Below are 13481 nucleotides of genomic sequence, written 5' to 3'. Positions count from 1 at the left end.
ACGAACATGATAATTATATTGTACGAACATGATAATTATATTGTACGTACATGATAATTATATTGTACAAACGTGATAATTCTAGATTGTACAAACATGAACATTTCATCCAGATGGTTGCGGTAGTTGGCTTTTACCCTGCATGGACAACGAGACTCAGGTAAAAAGAGTAAGAAGAAGTTTGCCTTCCACTCCTGTTTCATTTGAGATGAATGAAGATGGCTGAAAACGTGGATAGCCCATTGTTGCGGTTCCTGCGAAACCGTGGAGTATCAGAGGAGAACCTTTTGCGCATGAAAGAAGAACGTGTAAGTCTATTGTCTGCTCACAAATATTTTTGTCTTTTTTTAATTGTTATTAGTAATTAAAATAGTCATTAATTATTACAAAGTGCATAAATAACGAAGCTAGTCCTGTTGTTGACGCTAGCCTATACTCCAACAAAAACAACGCGAATCTGACTTTTTTCTAAGTAACTGTTTAATCTTCACTTTAGTTGTGGATGACATTCAGGTCGCTCTTGTAAATGAGTCCCCGAGGCTCAATGGGATTGACCTGTCTAAATAAAGGTTGAATGAATGATAGTGCTGTGTGTAAAATTGTCTCAAGCACATAGTGGCTGGTAGGGAGATCCAAATTATTTATGTACTCAAAGTAGTTGTTAAGTTGTGCAAGGTGCTTAGGAGGAGAGCTAGCTTAGCATTAGCAACATGTGCTCAGGTGTAGCGCCAAATATGGATTGGCAGCCGCGAGCACGAGGACTTGCTCTTGCAGTTGTTCAAATGTAACAAGATTAACACCTAAAACCATTTTTTTTTTTACTCAAGATTATAGCAAAGGTGTGTCTCAGTGTAACGTTTCCTTAATAAATGTACTTGTTCAAAAAAAGCTTCACGTCAGCCTGCCTGCCAAATATCGATTACGGCTCATAAGTTTACGTATTTTACAAACAATTGATTGCTCGAGATGTAAGTGTTCATCTTGTTAAAATACGTAAACTTACAGTCATAATCAATATTTGGCAGGCAGACTGACATGAAGCTTTTTTGAACATTAAAGTGCATTTAATAAGGAAATGTTAAACTGAGACAAACTTTTGCAATAATATTGAATAAACAATTTTTTTTAGGTGTTAATCTTGTTAAATTTCAAAGAACTACAACAGTGAGTCCTCCCGTGCGCGTTCCCGCGGCCGCCAATCGATATTTGGCAGGAAAATAGCGACAGAATGTTGATTCCCACTTGAACTTTAACTTGAACTTAGAAACCCATACAATTCCAGGTCTCCACAGGGCAAAGTCTGATATTCATACATGATTATATATAAAGTACAGTGACAGTCCGTATATCCGTCACCACTCGTTACTGAGGTAGCGGAGCAGCCAAATGTGTACTACTGACTTCTATAATGAGTTGTGACATATCAAGGCGCCCACGTGTGGCGCTGAAAAGGTACTACAACAGCAATGTACATACTGACTGTTACAATGGCAGCTTTGTAGAAAATGGTTGATGCAAATGAAAACTAATCACCCTTATGCTGTGTGAGATAAGTGGAAGACAGTGTGTGTGTGTGTGTGTGTGTGTGTGTGTGTGTGTGTGTGTGTGTGTGTGTGTGTGTGTGGCCACAGGATGTTGTAATATGTACCAAGTTTGTCTATGAGTTCTAATATGAATTTCTGTCTTAACAGATTGATGCAACAGTTATTGACTGCATGGATGATGGCGCGCTCTCTGGTTACATCCCATTATATGGGGATCGAATCGCAGCAAGACGCTTCTGTTTGGAAAATAAAGGTACAAATACAAAAGTTTCCAAAAAACATTCACTGCTTGAAAAACTAAAGAAGAGGATGGGCATCGATAGTAATGATGTTACAAATTCAGATCAAGCTGAGACAACCAAACCAAAGCTGAAAAGATCATATGCAAAATGCAACAGATGGGCTGCAAAAAATACCAGAAGAATTGAATTGGGATGGATTCATGAAGGCAAACAAGTGAGGAAGCGCAAGGGAGGAGGGACAAGGACACTTGATGTACCCAAAGATTCAAAGAAATCAGATCTTATTAAGTATTCCAAATATTTTTTTTTTCCAAATGGAAAATGTAGATTTGGACGTTTTGAGACATTCAGTCATGACATATTGGACTTCCAGGAAGAAGCTGTGTTGGATAATAATATCACAGTGGGGGAACTGTACACTGTACTAAGATTAGGGATGTTACAATTTTACTTGTGCACTAAAGGTCTGATCAATTTGGATGATGAGGAATATGGTGGGGAGAAATCTGATGGAAATAATCTTGAAGTGATGGACATGCATGAAGATGACCAAGTAACTGAAACTATTGTCATTCTATCATCAGACTTTGAGGTTGATCCTGATGCACTGTCCAACACATCTGAGGTGACTTTTGGTCCTGTCCATGGAGAGCCCATGGCTGGTGAACTTGATGACACTTTGATATATCAACTTACCATGCAGTTTGAAGGAGATGAGTCAGGCTTTGGATCTGTTGAACTTCCTTCCACAAGCACAGCACACTTCACTCCAGTGTCAGGTGATGAAGTAAGCACCAATACAGCTTCATATGAAACTGTGTGGGTCACCATAAAACTTCACAGGAGCAATCTTCTTGAGGAGATGATAATGCAGTTTACGGATCAAACACTCTTGACACAAACCCTGAAATTTTGTTTTATAGATGAAAAGGGAGCTGATCAAGATGGTGTCTCAAGAGATGCATATGCCACATTTTGGACTGAGTTTATGGACAAAATAGCAGATGGGGAGGAAGTGAGGGTCCCATCATTGCCTAATAAATGGCAGAAAGAAGAGTGGAAATCCATAGGCCGGATTCTGCTTAAGGGATTTAAAGATCATGGATACTTTCCTGCCAGCACGGTGGCGCAACTGGTAGAGCTGCTGCCTCTCAGTGAGCAGGTCCCTGGTTCAAACCCCGGTCCAGGGGCCTTTCTGGGTGGAGTTTGCATGTTCTCTCCATGCATGCGTGGGTTTTCTCCGGGTACTCCGGTTTCCTCCCACAGACCAAAAACATGCATGTTAGGCTGATTGGTAACTCTAAATTGTCCCTAGGTGTGAGTGAGAGCGTGAATGGTTGTTTGTCTCGTTTGTCTCTATGTGGCCCTGTGATGGACTTGCGACCCGTCCAGGGTGTACCCCGCCCCTCGCACAGTGATTGCTGGACATGGGCACCAGCGACCCCCGTGACCCAAAATGGAATAAACGGGTAAAGAAAATGGATGGATGGATGGATAGTTCCCCATCATTTACGACTACTTCTCTAAAGACCTGCCAGTCTGTACATGCAAAACAGTCTTTCAGTATGGAGTCACTATTCTTCACCCAACTTTTGACTTTCCTTTGAATAGGTCTGGAACGTCTCAACAAGGGGAGGTAAGCAGGGGCCAGAAAGATGGAGATATGGTTATAGAGTCCTAGATGGGGGCGGGGTTCAGCTTTGTATATGTCTCATATGTTTGTGTAAAAACGGTCCAGCATGTTATTTCCTTGCGTAATAATACCCACATGCTGATAGAATCTTGACAGGGAGTCTTTAAGATTTACGTAGTTAAAGTCACCAGCTGTCAGGTTCTGCCGTACAAATGTCATGAATAATCACAGAAATGGTACTCAAATTCAGGCCAGGGCTGAGAAGGATTACAGACACAGAATAAAGTTCAGTGAGTTTATTTACAGTGCTGGGGTAAAGGAAGTCTGAGTTCCTGGAAGAGGGAAAAAAGGGGAAGACAGATTAATGATGGGTAGGGGAATATTGTAGCTGTTTTGGATAAATGAATCTTTCTCTTACAGGTGGATCTTCGAAGGCAGACTCAGGGAGGAAGGCCAAGTGTCTGTCGGGTGAGTGAATCCTTGTATTTTCCAGGTATCTTGATTAATATCTTGCAGGCGGCGGCTGATGGAAGAGTGTCCGGCTGGGAGATAGAGTTCCACAGGGAATGAGTCCAGTTTGGAGACGATTCGTCAAGTCTTGGTTCTTGGAGGTGAGTCCTGGTTTTGCCTTGAAATCACAGGGAGACACAGGTTGATCAAACACAGGTTCACAGAGAAATTACTAAAAATGGTTGTCTCACAGTGCCCAAGGTGACTGAATGATTCAGCGAAGACTGGGACCTCCTCCAAGGCTTAAGTAGCAGCTGGACTCATTAACCAGATTGAAGGCAGGTGGTTGCTCAGGAACTCCGTCACCAGCACTCAGCAATTACAGGGTGAGTACACTCAAACGGCACAGGCCTAACAGTACCCCCCCCCCCCCCCCAAAACATCGCCTCTAGGCGATCGGAGACGTTTGTCAAGGTGACTCAGAAAAAAGTCCTTGATGAGACCAGGATCCAAGATGAAGGACCTGGGGATCCACGATCTCTCTGCAGGACCATAACCCTCCCAATCAACTAAAAACTGATGTCCACGACTCCGTCGTCGAACATCCAGGATCCTGTGAACGGTGAAGACAAGCTGATTATCAACAAGGCGAGGGGGCGGACGATCCAAGTCAGAAGGAAGCAACGGATCCTCCACGAAAGGCTTGAGTTGAGAAACGTGAAAAGTGGGATGAACCCGCATAGAACAAGGGAGTCGGAGCTTGACGGCCGTGGGATTAACAAGTCCGATAACAGAAAAGGGGCCAATAAACCTGGGTCCCAGCTTCCTGGAGGTGTCCTTGAGGGGGATGTTCTGGGTGGAGAGCCATACCTTTTGCCCCACAGAATACAGAGGAGCCGGGGCACGGTGATGATCAGCCCACCTCTTGGCCTGATCACGGGTCCGTAGAAGAGCCTCCCTGGTCTGCCTCCAGATTCGTCTGCAACGACGTAGGTGGTGCTGGACTGAGGGGACAGACACATCGACCTCCTGGTGGGGAAACAGAGGGGGCAGTTAACCCAGAGATGCCTCAAACGGGGAGAGACCAGTAGCTGAGGACGTGTGAGAATTATGGGCATACTCGACCCAGGGAAGAAGAGAGGACCAATCCGCAGAGTTATCCTCAATGATACAGCGAAGAGAGGACTCAAGGGCTTGGTTGCATCGTTCAGACTGACCGTTAGTTTGGGGGTGATAACCAGAAGACAAGCTCACCGTGGCACCAAGAGCTCGACAAAAACCCTTCCAAACCTGGGACACGAATTGAGGACCACGATCCGAGACGATGTCACAAGGTATGCCGTGAAGTCGAAAGACATGTTGGACCAAGAGGTGAGCGGTCTCCAGAGCTGAGGGGAGTTGGGTTAGCGGGACAAAATGCGCAGCCTTAGAAAATCTGTCAACAATGGTGAGGATGATGGTGTTACTTTCAGAAGGGGGTAGGCCCATCACGAAATCCAGAGCGATGTGAGACCAAGGGCGACCAGGAACGGGAAGGGGCTGGAGCAGTCCCGCAGGAGGTTGATGGGTACTCTTATTTCGAGCACAAACAGCACATGCAGAGACAAAACGTTTGGCATCACGGTGAAGAGTAGGCCACCAGAAGTGTCTCTTAGTGAAAGAAGGAATACGACGGACACCAGGATGGCAGGAGAACTTAGAAAAGTGAACCCATTTCAGAACCCGGCCGATCACAGACTCTGGGACAAATAATCGATCAGGCGGTCCATTACTAGGATCAGGGTCAGTCCGTTGAGCCCGAATGATGTCCCTCTCGATCCCCCAGGAGGTGGCATCCACAACACAGCTGCGAGGAAGAATGGCCTCCGTGGTTTCGGAGGAATCTGTAGACGAGAATTGTCTGGACAGGGCATCAGGCTTAACATTTTTAAACCCCGGGCGGTAAGTGATGGAAAAGTTTAACCTAGTGAAGAACAGAGACCATCTGGCCTGTCTCGGGTTCAATCTCCTGGCACTCCGTAGGTAAGCAAGGTTCTTATGGTCAGTCAGAACAATGAAAGGCAGGTTGGACCCCTCTAACCAATGCCGCCATTCCTCGAGAGCCAGTTTTATGGCCAACAATTCACGATTACCCACGTCGTAGTTAGCCTCAGAAGGAGATAGGCGACGTGAAAAAAACGCACAAGGGTGGACCTTATAATCGACAGGGGATCTCTGAGAAAGGACAGCACCCTCACCGGTATCCGAGGCGTCAACTTCAAAAATGAACTATAAGGCAGAGTCAGGATGGTGAAGAACAGGAGCAGAGGAAAAAAGAGTCTGGAGTTTAGTGAAGGCCTCCTCAGCCTCACTACTCCAAGAGAACGGGCGGAGAGAAGAGGTGAGTTTAGTCAATGGACTCACCACTTGGCTGAAGTTCCTGATGAAATGGAGGTAAAAGTTTGCAAAACCCAGGAAGCACTGGAGTTGTTTGCGGGTCTGAGGAGAGGGCCAGTCCAGCACAGCTTTCACCTTCTCCGAGTCCGTCCAGACCTGACCACTCTTAAACACAAAACCCAAAAAGGTCATGGAGGGGACACTGAACTCACATTTCTCTGCTTTAACAAAGAGTTGGTTCTCCAGCAGCCGCTGGAGAACTGCTCGAACATGTTGAGTATGTTGCAGAGGGTCCCTGGAGTAGATCAGGATGTCATCAAGGTACACAAAAACAAACTGAGACAAAAAATCCCTCAGAGCATCAGTCACTAAGGCCTGAAACACCGCAGGGGCGTTAGTCAACCCAAAAGGCATCACCAGATATTCAAAATGCCCAAAGGGGATTCTGAAGGCCATCTTCCATTCGTCCCCCTCCTTCACATGAACTAGGTGATAGGCATCCTGATGCATGCTCAATAGGTGATAGGCATTTCTGAGGTCAAGTTTGGTGAAAATGGACGCCTCCCTGAGTTGTTCGTAAATGGATTTGATCAGAGGTAGAGGGTATTTATTTTTAACAGTGATCTGGTTCAGTTCTCTGTAATCAATACAAGGCCGCAACGTCCCATCCTTCTTGTCGACGAAAAAAATCCCGCTCCTACAGGGGACGTAGAAGCACGAATAATGCCCGAGGATAGGGATGCTGTAATATAGTCCCTCATGGTTTGCTTTTCAGGGCCAGACAGATTATACAGACAGCAGGAAGGCAAGGGAGCACCAGGCAGTAGGTCTATGGAGCAGTCATAAGGCCTATGGGGGGTAAACATAGGGCTTTGCTAAACATAGGTCATGATAACAGGACGGAATAGATGACAAATCAATCTCCTCCACCGCATGACAAGGTGGAGGAGAGGTCGTGACGGCAGAACCAAGGCAGTTGGAGGAACAATAATGGCTCCAGGAGACTATCTGGTTACGAGACCAGTCAATTTGAGGGTTATGTTGTCTGAGCCAGGGAAATCCCAATATGATTTGAGGGGTCTCGGAATGAAAAACAAAAAATTCACTTTGTTCATGATGGATACCAGATACGATGATATGCAAAGAGGAAATTTTATGGGAAATAGTGGAAATGGACTGACTGGTGAGCGCTGTCATAGAGAGGGGTTGGCGTAATTTGTTCATAGGAATGGAAAGGTGAGCCACCAAGCCATCACTGACGAGATTCTGTTCTGCCCCAGAATCGATCAGGGCTTGTACAGGGAAATTAACGTTATTATAAAAAACTGACGTTTTAAGGGTAAGATGATTCTCAGGAGAAATGTCTGCAGCGCCCACCAGTATCTCCTGTTTTACTGGTGGGATCGACCTTTTAAACGAAGAGAACATGAAGCAATGAAGTGCCCCTTCTTTCCACAATATAAACATTCTTTGGCAGAAAAACGCCTTTGTCTCTCCTCAGGGGTGAGGCGGGCATGCCCAATTAACATGGGTTCTGTAGGATCAGGTTCATTCATAGGATTACATACCGGGCTGCGGCTTACCGGATCCGGAAGTGGAGTCACGGAAGTGGTAGGACTCTGGGATTTTTAGTCCAAAAGGCCCCGATATTCCCTGTGCCGATCATCAATGCGAATGGACAAATCAATTAAATCGTTTAGATTGTCAGGTTCATTTACAAGGGCCAACTGATTCTTAATGTGATCATTGAGGGCATTAACGAATACTCCCCGTAGAGCGAGGTCCTCCCATCCGGCATGTCTGGCCGCGACCCGGAAGTGAAGGGCGAAGTCCGCTGCAGATTGGTTCCCCTGACGTAGCGCCATTAGCCTCTTGGAAGCCGTCTCCTGGTACAGAGGCCTCTCAAAGACTCTCTGAAAATCATTGAAAAAGGTGGAAAAGGGACAGTCACTTACAGGAATGGAACCAAAGTAAGCATCTGCCCACCTTAAAGCCTCTCCTTGTAAGGCGGACACGATGTAGGAGATGTGGGACGAGTCGGAGGAAAAGGTCTGTGGGGCTCTGCTAAAGGCTAGGTTACATTGAAGCATAAACCCACCAAACTGTTCAGAATTACCAGAAAATAGTTGACTGGGCTTCATCTCGGGCTCACGGGCAGGGTATTGGGTTGGTGGTACTGGGGATTGTACAGCGGAGGCAGTGTTGGTGGTTCCGGTGTGGGAAGGAGGAATATCTGTTTTCCAAGCTCGTGGACCATTCCACCCAGCTTAGTCACGTTCTCTGAAGTAGTTTGTTGTTGGCTCAACATCTGTTGAAACAAATTTTGGATTGTAGTTAGTCGTTGTTCTTGGGAAAGAATAGCTTCTCTTAATTGATCCATCTCAGTCTGGTCGTGAGTACTCATGTTATGGCTGAATCATTCTGTTGTGAATAATTACAGAAATGGTACTCAAATTTAGGTCAGGGCTGAGAAGGATTACAGACAAAGAATAAAGTTCAGTGAGTTTATTTACAGTGCTGGGGTAAAGGAAGTCTGAGTTCCTGGAAGGGGGAAAAAAGGGGAAGACAGATTAATGATGGGTAGGGGAATATTGTAGCTGTTTTGGATAAATGAATCTTTCTCTTACAGGTGGATCTTCGAAGGCAGACTCAGGGAGGAAGGCCAAGTGTCTGTCGGGTGAGTGAATCCTTGTATTTTCCAGGTATCTTGATTAGTATCTTGCAGGCGGCGGCTGATAGAAGAGTGTCCGGCTGGGAGATAGAGTTCCACAGGGAATGAGTCCAGTTTGGAGACAATTCGTCAAGTCTTGGTTCTTGGAGGTGAGTCCTGGTTTTGCCTTGAAATCACAGGGAGACACAGGTTGATCAAACACAGGTTCACAAGAGAAAATACTAAAAATGGTTGTCTCACAATACCCAAGGTGACTGAATGATTCAGCGAAGACTGGAACCTCCTCCAAGGCTTAAGTAGCAGCTGGACTCATTAACCAGATTGAAGGCAGGTGGTTGCTCAGGAACTCCGTCACCAGCACTCAGCAATTGCAGGGTGAGTACAGTCAAACGGCACAGGCCTAACAACGAAGTGTTGAACCCAAGTGCAGGAGGACGACAAGGAGGCTCGAGGTAAAAATGAAAATTCTTATTTTACAAATAAAAGCAGAAGCTGATGGGGCAGCATACTCACAAGGAACCAGGACACAGGACAGAAGGCAGAACATACCATAAGGACAATCCCAAAGACACCAGTGAACTGAATATACACATACACATTGATTAGGACAACGAGAGAGACTTGCAGTGATTAACATGAGACATAGGTGAGACAGGGGCTGAACACAAGAAGGGAAAACACTGAGAGCTGGAAACACGAGGAAACAGATAGAGACAGGACCAAAACCTTCAGTACTCTCCACTCAAGGGATGGCTCTAGACATCCCAAGGACAAACTACATCCAACTTGGGTGAGAGGTGGGACAAACACAGGACAAACCAAGATGGAGAAACACAGAGCACCAAAAGAACAAAAAAACTACAAGTAAACCTGGGCAACTAAACACAAAACCAAATCAAGGACCCCAACCCAGAGTCAATGTGGACGGTCATGAGACCATCCAAGGCAGGTCTGGAGTTCAGGCAGGCGATCAGGTGACCATCCCCAACGAGGCAGGAGATCACGAGGATGGCCTGGGAACCGTCCATCCCCAGGCCTGGGTCCCAACAGGGGCGTCGACCTGTGGCCTCCTGGACTCAGGCAGATAAGGGCCTCCTGAGCTGAACCAGGGGCATAGACCTTTGCAGGCAGGCCATGGAAAAATACCTCAGGTGGACTAGGATCTTCTCTGGTCGAGCCAAGAGTAAAGACCTCAGGCGGGCCGGGATCTTTTGTGGTCGAGCCAGGAGCGAGGACCTCAGCCGACAAGCCAGGAGTGAGGACCTCAGCCGACGAGCCAGGACCTCAGCTGATCCAGGGATAAGGACCTCAGACGAACCGGGGGCGAGGTGTAAGAGGTGCAGGCCAAAGATCTTCTGCGGTCGAGAGATTGGGTGTTAGAGCTAAAGCTCGGGAATCAGGAACCAGGACCAGGGCTACAGCTGGAGAGTCAAGGACCAGGGCTGCAGCTGAAGAGTTGGGAACTGAGACCAGGGCTGCAGCTTGAGAGTCAGTAACTGAGACCAGGGCTGCAGCTGGAGAACCGGGGACCAGGGCTACAGTTGGAGAACCAGGGACCAGGGCTACTGCTGAAGAGCTAGGAACGAGGACCAGAGCTGCAGCTGAAGAGCCAAGAACGGGAACCAGGGCTGCAGCTGAAGACTTGGGAACTGAGATCAGGGATGCAGCTGGAGAATCGGGGACCAGGGCTGCTGCTGAAGAGCCAGGAACAGGGACCAGAGCTGTAGCAACAGGAGATGGGTTCAGAGCTGCAGCAGGTGGTGGAGCCGGGGCTGCAGCAGGTGGTAGAGGAGTCAGAGCTGCAGCAGGTGAGTCGAGAACCGGAGCTGCAGCTGGAAAGTCTAGAACCTATGCAGAGGCGGGGGTCAGAAGCTCTGCAGAGGTGAGACCATCAGGCGGGCAGGAGGAAGGAGTGTCTACCTGGACGCCCTTCGCAGGGCAGAGGAGAGAGCCAGGCAGGTCTAACTGAGAAGTCCCAGGAGGTTGCAGCTGGCTGTGGGGAACAGCAGGCATCCTCAGTGGAGCGAGGGCTGAAATGCTTTGCTGGTGGATTCAAGTACCTCTCTACCAGCAAACACTTCCACAGCTCCAGCTCCTCTGGCAAGGGAGGGCTGGGCTGCTCCTCTGACGAGCACAGGTACCTCCCCCGAGCAAAATTTTCCACCGACCCTCCGGTAACCAAGGGCTGGGTTCTCCCCCCGCTTGCAAAGCTCACCCCTCCTTGCACTGGACTCAGGGAGGACCAGTGGTTTGCCCCACTCTCTCCGACGATTGTTCGGGGCAGCCAGGAGGAGAGCGAGGAGGAGGTGGGCAGTGGGAAGGGCAGCAAGGTGAGACAGTGAGGAGAGGAGAGACTGAGAGGCTGAGGACCCAGGTTTGACAGCCAGACTGGTTTCCCAGAACCAAGTCTTTTTTCTCTCCTCCATTTCCTTGTCACGTCGAGCAGTTTTGTTCGCTTCACGGGCCAGAAATTCAAACAGAGTGTTTTGCTTACCCGAGTGAAGTAGACACAGGACACGTGCCACACCCTCACTGCAGCCTTTCTCCTCCAAGGGGTCTGAAACTAATCCTGAGACTCAGGTATTACCCGTAGCTATTTTCCAGGACAGATTAGTCTAAGGCTGTGTAGAGATGATTCACCCAGACTGTTAACTACCTTCAATCCGTGCACCACACCCAGAATCTCACCTCGTGTCTCGCCCGACCTAGCAGCAGGAGTGGGGACGTTGGACAGACGAGGAAGTGCACGTTCACGGTAGCTCAACTCCGAATTTAGCGTTACAATTGTTATCCGATCTGGCTTTGTTTAGAATCTAGGTACAAGATTCTTGGATGTTGTTTTATAATCAAAGCTACAAAACATTTAAAAACCTCCCGTGAGTTTGTTGTTACATTGAACCAAGTTTTTCCACTTCCATGAACAAAGGGGTGTTGAAATAAGAATCAAGAATTTTACGTTTTGCTTTTCTTTAATCAATGATTTTGTAGGGGAAACAGCAGTATGCATAATCCAATTACAGTGATTACATTTGATTACAAAGAGGATACATAATAATTAATACTCAGGCTTTAGTTATATTCCAGATGTTGACCTTTCCTGAGCAAGGTAGTTCTCTGTTCCTGAGGGGAGCTTGAGGATAGCTGTAGGCTTGCTCCGTTCAGCCTCAGATATTTTCCTTCTGGTCAGCCACGCCCTAGGACTCCTAGGTCGTCCTGACTCACTCAAGTGCTCCAAAACCTCCACAGTCTCCCCACACTCACTACCTGCCCCAATATGTTATCTCTCACCACAATAACCAACCTTTGACAGCACCAAGCAATCAAATTTAAAATATAATTAATCTTTCTGCTTGCAATTTTGTAAGCTACCGCTCTGTACTGAGATAAATTTTGATAAAGTACAATATCTCTGAGATGTCTCCTTACCATAGCGTACTGATAGAATTCCTGAAAATTCCAGCTCAGTAAGAAGCAGATTACCGCACCCACATCCGGATGAGGCCGTCCCAAGTCCCACAGCTGTTCAGAATTTGAAGAAAAATGTTCTGGTAATGATCCGGGCTCAAGGAGGAAATAACTCTAAACGAAGCCTTTCCATCGGATCTGCCCTCGTTCTTCCTCAGCTGGGACCGTCCAAGATTTGTCCTGTACTTCCACACGCTTCAGTGGTTTAATAGCCCCGGTTTCACAGAATCATCTGTATTTATAGGGCGAGTGCTGGGTAACACCCCCGAAGCATCAGGCCACCGTTAAATCCCACCTTTTTGGGGTGGATTTGATACAGGATCTTCATGCATGTCTATGGAGATGGTTACCTCATCCTCATACATATTCAAATTTGGGTGTTACTTTATTCTGTCCGGTTTTGTCTGGACATGTCTGCTTCAACTTTCAAGTTGTTTTCCTCTTTTGTTTGCCTTATTAGGATTTTGTCTTTTGCTTGGAGCTGTTTTTAAGGTCCGCTATTGTGAAATACTCTCTATTTTGCAAAACTCATCTTTGCACATTATTTCTCTAAAACACTTCTGAGAAGACAGTTCTCCTTTATTTCAAATTCACAACATCATGAAATGATCAAAATACATTTTCAAACTCACAACAGATTATCAACTTGATTATTGACTTTATTTTGTTTGTAAATCAACATCCATCCATCCATTATCTTTACCCGCTTATTCCATTTTGGGTCACGGGGATCACTGGTGCCCATGTCCAGCAATCACTGTGCAAGGGGCGGGGTACACCCTGGACGTGTCGCAAGTCTATCACAGGGCCACATAGAGACAAACGAGACAAACAACCATTCACTCTCTCACTCACACCTAGGGACAATTTAGAGTTACCAATCAGCCTAACATGCATGTATTTTGTTTGTGGGAGGAAACCGGAGTACCCGGAGAAAACCCACGCATGCACGGAGAGAACATGCAAATTCCACCCATAAAGGCCCCTGGACCGGGGTTTGAACCAAGGACCTGCTCACTGAGAGGCAGCAGCTCTACCAGTTGTGCCACCGTGCTGCCCTTGTAAATCAACAATTAATTTTTATTTATCTGAAAACTGAC

The sequence above is a fragment of the Nematolebias whitei genome, chromosome 19 (genome assembly GCF_014905685.2).
Source record: "Nematolebias whitei isolate Nwh7 chromosome 19, NemWhi1, whole genome shotgun sequence".
NCBI lineage: Eukaryota > Metazoa > Chordata > Actinopteri > Cyprinodontiformes > Rivulidae > Nematolebias > Nematolebias whitei.
Note: the sequence above shows the minus strand (reverse complement) of the source record.